Source organism: Nicotiana attenuata, unplaced genomic scaffold (genome assembly GCF_001879085.1).
Source record: "Nicotiana attenuata strain UT unplaced genomic scaffold, NIATTr2, whole genome shotgun sequence".
NCBI classification, from domain to species: Eukaryota; Viridiplantae; Streptophyta; class Magnoliopsida; order Solanales; family Solanaceae; genus Nicotiana; species Nicotiana attenuata.
The window spans coordinates 2,263-13,909 of NW_017675595.1; positions in this window are offsets into that span (position 1 = coordinate 2,263).

The window sequence follows — 11,647 nt, forward strand, 5'->3', positions numbered from 1 at the left end:
TTCAGTAAACCTCTAGTTTACTTGTGGTTATGTGATTTCATCACGATGCTTATACATCTGTAGTACAAATAGAAAAAAAATCGGGTAACCTTTCATATTTATCCGGTATGAATATAGTAATATGAAGATATTCAATCTTCCTTCATTTATAGTCTCAATATGCCAACCACTTTGGCTAATATATTTGAAACTCAAAAAGTTCCTTTTTGAGACTTACTACCACCAATGCCATGAATAATTTTATTTATTCCAGTAGTAACAAATTCTCTCTTTCGGAGCTCTCAATAATTTTGTACTACAAGATCTTTTACACCACCATCCAAGTGGTGAATTTTTCCTACACAGAAAAAATTATCTTATTATTGTCACAATCAAAAACATTATAGACAAGACTCATTTCTTGCTTTGCTTTTGCCTTTAATAACTTTTTATAAGGCATGGTAAAATATTTTTGGCTTACCACATGTACACGACCAATGACATATTCGTGTAACCACATAGTAATGTTCATGATCATTCTTTCTCTCAAACCTCCCGTAGAGGTGAATTGCAGTATTTATTCAACCATGCATAAATACATTCTTGTGCATAATTTATATCACATATATATTTTCACACTCAGTTCAGGAATGAGTCTGCTTATCACAAGTCACATTCTTTCAAAAAATGGACTATAATCGTCTGAACGTGCCTTATATTTACAGACCAAATTGATATACATTTCCTTCACCTTTGAAGGATTATTTTGAGAACCCTTATTGTTCTCCTTTTTATAATTCTCATAATGATGACTATTATTATTTTGGTCTTTGGCACGGCCATGTTCATCGGTCAACCACTTATCTTTATTTAGACTTATTATGCACCGTTATCACATTCATTTCAAGAATGGAGCAAATCAAGTGGGACAAGCTTCAAGCTTTTTCATGAAAAATACATTATTTTTCATTAGTCATCATTATATCATCAATATGGTGCATTGGGACTCAAACCCACTGCCTTACCCATATAAAAGCATGTTAGTTTATAATGAATTGGGACTCAAACCCAACTCTTTATTATCACGGTGCACTAGGACTTAAACCCAGTGTCTTACCCTCAAGGTACGATGAGACTTGAACCCACCGTCTTACCCTCAATCAATAGCATAGTAGACCAAAATACAATTGAGGCTCATCCTCGGTCCTCTAAATCACTTACCCACAGGGCCACATATAATGGTTATGCATAAAACCATTCTGTTATAATAATTTTATAAACATTAGTACTTCATCAATTTATGAACTCATCGCATGTAATTTTGACTTCTTTAAGATATAAATGAGATCAACTATTTCTTACAAGACTCTGGAAAAAAATTAGTTCACAGTATATTATATTAAAAAAATGACAAAAATATGTAAGTTATACAATTCATGAGTACTTCAAAATTGTGAGAAAAAATTCATCGGTACTAATAACTCAAACTTTGTTACTATTATCAATATCACTAACAACAAAAAATAAGCACACAAATATAACCTCAGAATAATCACTTTTTATATTATCCAGTTAGCTCAAAGTTATCAGGCCAGGCCACTTACAAGTAAAAGTGCACACAATTATAAGGGCCATTGAGTGGTGGGTCAAATATTTATTAAAATTATAATTACCGATTTCTTTTTCTTTGTAATCAAAATACTAGATGCAGTGGAGGAACTATTACTAGCATAACATAAGCCATAACCCCAAGAATTCATGTAACTGACACAAACTCATACTGAAAAAAATTCAATTACCTATTCGATTTTCTAAACTTTAATAATTTAGACAAGGTCAAGAATGAAAATTATTGGGAAGTTAAATTGTCAACTCAAAAGACTTGAAACACAACATAAGTAATGGAGCAGTAAACCTGGAGCATAGCAGACTCTCTTTCAAGTCCAACCTCACACTTACCTGCTTTTGTACTTACTAATTATAGTAGTTATTCTTTTCTGATTCTCGTAATGAGACTAATCAGCACATGGGCGGAAGAAGAACCAAACTCAAATCTTGGTTAGAGACTGTGCTGATAACGTGTTACAAAACTTAGCTCAAAGTAACAATATAGAACAATAAAATAGACAACAATGTAGAGAGAAAGAGAGGAGAGAATCTTATTTCTTCTATGTATTCAAGTGTATACAATGTGATGCCCAAACCCTCTATTTATTGTAACGATCCGACCGGTCGTTGTGAGTCCTAGCGCTCCATTCAGCAGTCGGAGGCCATGAACAGCTTCATTTCGGGTATTATGACTTGTACGCGTGACCGGAATTGAGTTTCAGGAAGTTCAAGTTGATTTAGAAAGAGAATTCTCATTTCAGAAGCTTAAAGTTGAAAGAATGAACTAGGATTGGAATTTTGAGTAAACGACCTCGGACTCAGGATCCGAAGGTTCCAACAGGTTCGTATGATGATTTCGGACTTGGGCGTATGACCGGTTCGGGTTTTGGATAGCCCGACAGTGTTTTGGCGCCTATTGTGGGAGTTAGCATTTTAGAAGAAATTTCATAAGTTTGGCTTGAAGGGCATTTCAGTGTTATCAATGTCCGTTTGGGGTTCCGAGACTGTGAATAGCTCCGTATGGTGATTCTGGAGTTGGGGGCGCGATCGGAAGTGAATTCGGAGGTCCATAGGACATTTTGGAGCCATTTGGCAAAGGATAGAAATTTGAAGGTTTTAAGAAGTTTGACCGGAGGTTGACTTTTTGATATCGGGGTCGGAATCCGATTCCGAAAGTTACAGTAGGTCCTTAATGTCAAATATGACTTGTGTACAAAATTTGAGGTCAATCGGACGTGATTTGACAGGTTTAATCATCGAAAGTAGAAGTTGGAAGTTCTAAAGTTCATAAGGCTTGGATTGGGGGTTGATTCATAATTTTAGCGTTGTTTGATGTGATTTGAGGCCTCCAGAAAGTCCGTAATGTGTTTTGGGATTGGTTGGTATGATTGGTTGGGCCCCCGGGGTCCAAGGGTGGATTCCGGGTGGTTAACGGATCGAAAAATGGAATTTGGAAGACTTGAGGTTGCTGCTTCTGTCATAACCGCATCTGCGGTTCTTGGACCGCAGATGCGGTCGAAATCTCGCAGAAGCGCAAGGGGCCAGGCCCAAGGTAATCGCAGAAGCGGTTCCGCTTAAGCGCCCCCCAGACCGCAGAAGCGGCCAAGCTCCCCCTTGCCCAAAGCCGCAGAAGCGACCAAAAGTCGCAGAAGCGACATCCGCAGAAGCGGAAAATGCACCGCAGGTGCGAAAATCGCCGGTGGCAGAGGGGTTGTTTTAAAGTCGGATTTTGTTCATTTCACCCATTTTCTTCACTTCATTTGGCGATTTTTGGAGAGCTTCAAAGAGGGATTTCGTCATCTATGTCAAGGTAAGTTACTCCTACTCATTTCCAAGTTAAATACAAGATTATATCATGGATTTAGGCATGAAAATTGTGGGGAAATTGGTTTCTTTAGAAGAAGACCTAGAAATTTATAAATTGGAATTTAGCCACGAACTTGCGCATGGCATATACATCGTTTCCCGAGAATTTAAATGTTGATATTGCCTCTCATGGCTTGACATAAATTGGTAAGATAATGAAAAGTAAACCTTGAAAATCCTTTATTATTTGTTAAAGGTGTTTGCCTGTCTTCTCGCTTTGTGAATTAGAACTGCTATATGATCCATGATTTCCTCACATTTTAGTATATTGTTAATTAACCTCTAGTAAGAGTCAAAATCGACCATCTCGTCTCTACTTCTTCGAGATTAGACGGGATACTTGCTGAGTACACGTTGATTTCGTACTCATACTACACTTCTGTGCATTTTTGTTGCACATGTATATGTAGCTCTTATGGCCTACTGGGCGTAGCAGCGCGGATGATTCTGGGACTAGGTGAGTTGCATTATTCGAGGCGACCCGCAGGTAGTGTAGTCCCTTCCAGGGTCTTGTATTTATTTCCTGTCCATTGTATTCCGGAAAGATGTTGTATTTTATTTCCTTATCAGTAGATGCTCATGCACTTGTGACACCGGGTTCTGGGGATTGTTTGAATACTGTATGAACTGCTTATCATTTAAATTTGATTTGAGATTTTATTCTTTAACAATTTCTAAATTTGAAGGAAAATCATAGATTTCAGAAGCATTAAAACGAAAATTTGATTAAGTAATTGGTTGGCTTGCCTGACAGCAGCGTCCGGCGCCATCACGACCCGTAGTGGATTTTGGGTCGTGACAACATGGTATCAGAGCACTAGGTTCCTAGGGTCTCACGAGTCATGAGCAAGTCTAGTAGAGTCTCGAGGATCGGTACGGAGACGTCTGTACTTATCCTCGGGAGGCTGCAGGACTGTTAGGAGTACTTCCCTTCTTGATTCCCTATCGTGCGATTTGATCCTTGGAGGCGTATGCCCTTAATTCATTCCTACTCAATCTTATGCGACGTGAAGCGCTTGTTATAAATCGAGAGTTGAAGAATTTCAATAGCACTACGAATGTGGTGCGGGTGTTTCTCCCTGCGGGATTATTTGGGCTATTATCGTCGCCTTGTGAAAGAATATTTTATTGTTTCAGCCCAGTAGCGGTATTTCGAGGGCTTTGAGGTTAGGCACAAGTTTCCATGATGCTTATGAACGAATGTTGCGCAGTAGTAATATGATGGTGGGATGATTGCCTACGTGTCAGGGCAGTGAATGACTTGAAGGAAAGTTTACTCAGTACATAATCAAGAGATTCAGTATTTTATTCCCGGGAGGGAACGACAATTGAACTAAGGATGGTCAGATATGGACTGGTGGAAGTAATGAGACTTGGTATTTGCAAGCGTAGTGGAGTTTTCTTCTATGTTGGGGCGCTCTTGTTCTAATTGAACGTATTAAGTGTGTCGGTGTTATAATCTTTTACAATTCGCCTTTGGGGCAAGATATTGTGGAATAGTATCGGAGATGCAACTGTCAGATATTGCAGGGTGCGGTGGTTCAGGATTGGATCAGTATTTCTAATGTTGGCGGTTCGAAAAGGATGACCTTCGGAAAGGTTTAAAGTTAGTAGGAATTTGTGGACTCAAGTACTATGAAGATAGATTTTATGATGGCAGCAAATGAGCAGCAAAGTATGGGGAAGGGCATGTAGGAAGTGTCAGGCGGTGGCCAAAGTTTCCGGAAGGCCGAGTCAAAGGCCGAGTAATCGATTAAGGGGATGAGTTCCGCCAAAGTGGGAGAGCGGTGGAGTCGCATATGTGCCTTGTAGTGGGATGACGACCTAACTTAAGGAGAATTTGGAATGGTTTGGGATTTTAGTGGCTGGCAACTGAAGCCCACAGAATTTATTAGAAGTATGGGCTGTCATGCGACAGGAGGTTTAATATAACGGAAAGGAGCCGCTTAAATGAAGAAAGGATGTAGCGTGACTTGAATTGGAAGGATGTTGTCGCACATTTAAATGATGTCCACAAGGGGTAAATGGACATGTGCAACTGGAGTGTGAGCTCTGACCCAAGAAGGGTCATTGATGTCGTAGTAATTGTACCATGTGCAGCAGTGTTGGAAGATGCCGGGGAGAGCCTTCTATGGGTAGGGTAGCCAAGTGAGCAGATTAGCAGTCGCGTGGTTGGCGAGGCTTCTGCGAAGAATCTTATCAGGTATGTAGCGAAGGAATCGATCGTGCGAATGTGGTGGATGATTTAGAGTATAAGAAAGGGGTTTTACAGAGAGATCTCGAGAATTTTGGCGGTGGATTGTGCAAAGTTATGTCTATAAGGGATAAAAAGGATAAGTGAGTTCCAGATTGGTGAAATTATGGCTTCAAGATAAGTGGGAGAGTCCCACCGCTTGTGATGGGGCTGCAGAGTTGATTACTTGCAAGGTTTCTGGTTATTAGTATGTTGACGGGTTATTCCAGCTACGGGAAAGGAGCGTAAGAGATGAATTGAGCAAATGAATTGTTGAAAGGCATGTTATGGTTGGCCTTATTGGCTCATGTTCAGACTTGGGGAAGGAGTCAGGATTTATGCCTTGTATAAATACAGGTTTCAAAGGAAGTTTCTGCCGGGTGCCTCATCGGGAGGGTGTTCATCTGTTGTAAGATTTATGGAGCTAATTATATTTGGGACCAAGTCAGAGCGGGAGGCTCTCAGTAACGGTCCTAATGGGTTCAAAAAGAGGTAGAGTATGGTGCTTAATGATTTCGAGCCTATAGGTGCAGTCGAGAATCAAGCTTTTGCAGCAGCTTACGAATGGAGACTCAGAGTGATCTGTGTTATTCAAACTTGAGATGTAGCAATTGAGAAATATGAAATGGTTCGTGGGATTTGAGACAGCATGGTCTCGTGATTCGAGGTCGCTCAGGATGAGTGCAGAGGGAGTATGTTACGTGCTGGAAGGAACAGTAGCATCTTCGAGGCAATCAAGGATAAATTGGAAGAAGGTAGTTGATTGGCCATAGTTGAATTGGGCATATTGGTGTTGGCAGTCAGTTTCTGCAGCGTGATCGAGTTATGTAAGTGATCTGTGATGGTACGTATCAAGCTTGTCAGCCGCCGCAATTGATGTTATTCAGAGGCCTTCTATTGTTATGGCCTGTTGTGTGGGAGCAGATTCCGGAAGGGGCTATGGTGGCTTAGACCACTACTTGGATGGTTGCATATTCTACGATTATGAGTATTCGCCCGTGCGTTGCTATGTTTCTCCTGAAGTGAGTTAAGTGAAGAGTTCTTATATGATGAAGTGTTAAAATATTAATGTTTAAATCGTGTTCTATCGTATGTTGGCACATTGGGTGCAGTGAGCAGCATGGAAATTCGAAGTGAGGATCAAAGTTGCAGCTTGGTGCTGGTAAGGATGTCACAGGCTCGGATGAGCAGGAAAGGAGCTTCGGTGTTTGAGGTAAGTTGGCATTGTCTTCAGCGTCACCTGAGATTGGTGTTTTGTACAAAGGGCTTGTATTATGGTTAATGATTCTTGATCGCTTTTCAACGTTAGTGCGGTTGGTGGGTTGGAGGTAAGACCCAGTAATTGCTATGGTAGATTGTGGGGGAGTGTCTCACAGGAAGGTTTCATAAATGTGACACGTAGTCACTCGATTGATTAAAGATTTAAACCAAGTAAGAGGATTGTGGTAATGTCACTAAACTTGAGAAATTATGCCTGGAGGGCACTTTGTTTATTGGGTTATGAACTGAGGAGGTTGCTCCGGTTATGATGGTTGTTCTTATGTGTTATGAGGAAAAGTGGGTTACTATGGACCTTTAAAAGGCTATTGGCTTAGTTTAATATGATCAGAAATCGGCTTGAGATCAGTGGATTGATTTATATGTGAACAGGGCCTTATATCAGGCCAGTTGTGTATGTTTCAGCGAGCGTTCCTTATGGAGGGACAGTCGGGGGGTGTTATTTTGTCATCCGCTATTCCAGGTAATGATGCATTGCGCCGTATGAGTATGAGACGGCTTGGTAAATTTTATGTGTTGAGGCTCCGCGTGGCGATGATGTTATGTGAGCAGAATGGCTCTTGAGATTCAGATCTGGTATCGCACCTCAGTGTGCCCGAGTTGTGGATTATAGCGTTATATGTCTCCCCAGAGAATGGTATTATACACTTAGTGTATTTATGACCGATATTCGGTATTCGGTTGTAATGAGCAACTTAGCTCGATGTATATCTCCTTATGTGAGTTCTACGTGTGGATCGGTTGGTTGGATCGGTGGCACGCCGCCATGGCTATGTTGTTTGGATAGGGTTGCGCGCCGCGACAGTGTACAGTTCCCCATATCTTTTTATTGTGTTCGGTTTCCTATCTTCTGAAGGTAGCTCATATTAGTTGTGCGCCCGCGTCGCATGTATGATTCGCGAGCGGGGTAGTTAAAGTTCTTTTTAGAGTTCATTTTCCTTTTTGTATCGCATTCTAATTGGTATGCTATTGGCACATTGTGGCATCATATGAGACTTTTGGTCATGCCGGGGTGGCTTATTGCCTGAGCAGTTCGTACTGGGTGAGATGAGATTGTTGGATTTAGGATCAGTGCAACCTGATTATGTGAAATATATTAAGAAGCAAAGATCATTATTTGGTATGGAATGAGGTAATGTTTCTTGTCAGAAGTATAGACTCAATGATTGGTTGACTCGGCAGTTGATTATGATTTTCTGCACATCTCTTCCGTTGTGGCGGCATTGTAAGAGTTAGAGTAAGACCTCTGTATGTCATGGGGTGCAATGGGAGCATCAGATTCGTGGAATTTTGACTAAGTTGATCAGAAAATGTTATTGTGGTCCGGTGAGTAAAGTGATGCTAGGTGTGAATTCAGCAGAGTTATGTAGCCATGTTTGGGTACAGCGTGTAGTGATTGATATAGTAATCTTATGTTGGAAACAAGTCGGGCATAGAATTCCGGATGTTGGAATTTGGCCCTAAGGCTTATTTGCTGTAGTAAGAGGGAATATCTTCAGAATTTATCGAGCAGATGTGCTCAACTGAGTTGTGGTAGCACGGGAAGGTGCATGAGAAGTCAACCAATGATTTCAGACTACTCCAACATAGTTCTCAGCACGTTCGAGGACGAACGTTTGTTTAAGTGGGAGAGATTGTAACGACCCGACCGGTCGTTTTGAGTCCTAGCGCTCCGTTCAGCAGTCGGAGGCCATGAACAGCTTCATTTCGGGTATTATGACTTGTACGCGTGGCCGGAATTGAGTTTCAGGAAGTTCAAGTTGATTTAGAATGAGAATTCTCATTTCAGAAGCTTAAAGTTGAAAGAATGAACTAGGATTGGAATTTTGAGTAAACGACCTCGGACTCAGGATCTGAAGGTTCCAGCAGGTTCGTATGATGATTTCGGACTTGGGCGTATGCCCGGTTCGGATTTTGGATAGCCCGGCAGTGTTTTGGCGCCTATTGTGGGAGTTAGCATTTTAGAAGAAATTTCATAAGTTTGGCTTGAAGGGCATTTCAGTGTTATCGATGTCCGTTTGGGGTTCCGAGACTGTGAATAGCTCCGTATGGTGATTTTGGAGTTGGGGGCGCAATCGGAAGTGAATTCGGAGGTCCGTAGGACATTTTGGAGCCATTTGGCTAAGGATAGAAATTTGAAGGTTTTAAGAAGTTTGACCGGAGGTTGACTTTTTGATATCGGGGTCGGAATCCGATTCCGGAAGTTACAATAGGTCCGTAATGTCAAATATGACTTGTGTGCAGAATTTGAGGTCAATCGGACGTGATTTGACAGGTTTAAGCATCGAAAGTAGAAGTTGGAAGTTCTAAAGTTCATAAGGCTTGGGTTGGGGGTTGATTCATGATTTTTGCGTTGTTTGATGTGATTTGAGGCCTCCAGAAAGTCCGTAATGTGTTTTGGGATTGGTTGGTATGATTGGTTGGGGTCCCGGGGGGCCCCCGGGTGGATTCCGGGTGGTTAACGGATCGAAAAATGGAATTTGGAAGACTTGAGGTTGCTGCTTCTGTCATAACCGCATCTGCGGTTCTTGGACCGCAGAAGCGGGACCGCAGATGCGGTCGAAATCTCGCAGAAGCGGCCCAGGGACCGCAGAAGCGGTTCCGCTTAAGCGGCCCCCAGACCGCAGAAGCGGCCTAGCTCCCCCTTGCCCAAAGCCGCAGAAGCGGCCAAAAGTCGCAGAAGCGACATCCGCAGAAGCGGAAAATGCACCGCAGGTGCGAAAATCGCTGGTGGCAGAGGGGTTGTTTTAAAGTCGGATTTTGTTCATTTCACCCATTTTCTTCACTTCATTTGGCGATTTTTGGAGAGCTTCAAAGAGGGATTTCGTCATCTATGTCAAGGTAAGTTACTCCTACTCATTTCCAAGTTAAATACAAGATTATATCATGGATTTAGGCATGAAAATTGTGGGGAAATTGGTGTCTTTAGAAAAAGACCTAGAAATTTATAAATTGGAATTTAGCCACGAATTTGCGCATGGCATATACATCGTTTCCCGAGAATTTAAATGTTGATATTGCCTCTCATGGCTTGACATAAATTGGTAAGATAATGAAAAGTAAACCTTGAAAATCCTTTATTATTTGTTAAAGGTGTTTGCTTGTCTTCTCGCTTTGTGAATTAGAACTGCTATATGATCCATGATTTCCTCACATTTTAGTATATTGTTAATTGACCTCTAGTAAGAGTCAAAGTCGACCATCTCGTCTCTACTTCTTCGAGATTAGACGGGATACTTGCTGAGTACACGTTGATTTCGTACTCATACTACACTTCTGTGCATTTTTGTTGCACATGTATATGTACACTAGTGGCCCACTGGGCGTAGCAGCACGGAAGATTCTGGGACTAGGTGAGCTGCATTATTCGAGGCGACTCGCAGCTAGTGTAGTTCCTTCCAGCATTTGTATTTTATTCCCTGTCCACTGTATTTCGGGCAGATGTTGTATTTTATTTTCTTTATCAGTAGTTGCTCATGCACTTGTGACACCGGCTTCTGGGATGGTTTTCGAAAGACTTGTACTAATCATTATTTATTTAATTTGAATTGAAGTAGAGATTGCTTTAATTATGAAAAATAGAAGGAAAAATCCTAGATTTTTAAAGGTATTAAAAAGAATTTAATTAATAATTTATTTGGCTTGCCTGATAAAGGTGTCCGGCGCCATCACGACCCGTAGTGGATTTTGGGTCGTGAGATTTATAGGATGATATAGGTAATACAAAGGGACTCCATAAACATGGTATTAACTATTGAGAACATGAGGGAAGATGATGGAGGTGTGGTTGTTACATCCATAATGGTAAGAAGTAGTGGGAGGTTAATGGAGAAGAGTAGTGGGTGTTACTCCCTTAGGAGCTATGGACATCCACCATAATCAAGTATTTCATAACAAATTAGAAGTTATAGATGGAAACACAATTAATGGAAGTAGTTGAATGAAATAGATCTTATACATAATTTAAATAGATCTTAGATAAATCTAATCTATATATCTATATTTATATTTATATATTGATCCACTCATAGATTTTCTTCTATATTAGCTAGAAATATGGAAGGTAAAAAATTAAAAAATATAGAAAAACATAAATTGAGATAAACTATGACTACTTATACTTTGGAGTAAGTTACAATACAGAAAAAAACCCTAAAATTAAGTTAAGATATTAAAGATTTAATGACTTTAAAAATAAAAAAATTCAAACAGCGAAATATGATCTTACATAAAATATACAAATTATTTATAAGGTAAGAAAAATTAAATAATCAGTAAATATTATTTTGATAACAAGAGTAATAAAGTCATATTAGTATTGACAAATCGGGCAAATGAATATTTTCTAGGTATAAATATTTTTTATATAATTAAACATTTAAACTTAATAAGAACAAATCTTAACATGGTAAAAAATAGATATTAAATTCAGACAAGCTAATGAAAAGCCACATGACAATGTAATAAAATTAAGTATTGAACAATATAATACCAAAACTAAGGAACAAATAGAGAAATAAATCAAAAAATTCATCATACAAAAAAGAAGGTTAAAACTTATTTAAATTTGAGATGTGAAATTGTTGCTTAAGTATGATAAGAAATGACATGCATATGAATAAGGCCACATAACTTAAGTCTAATAGATAAAAATAATTGAAAATATTAAATAATAAAAATAAG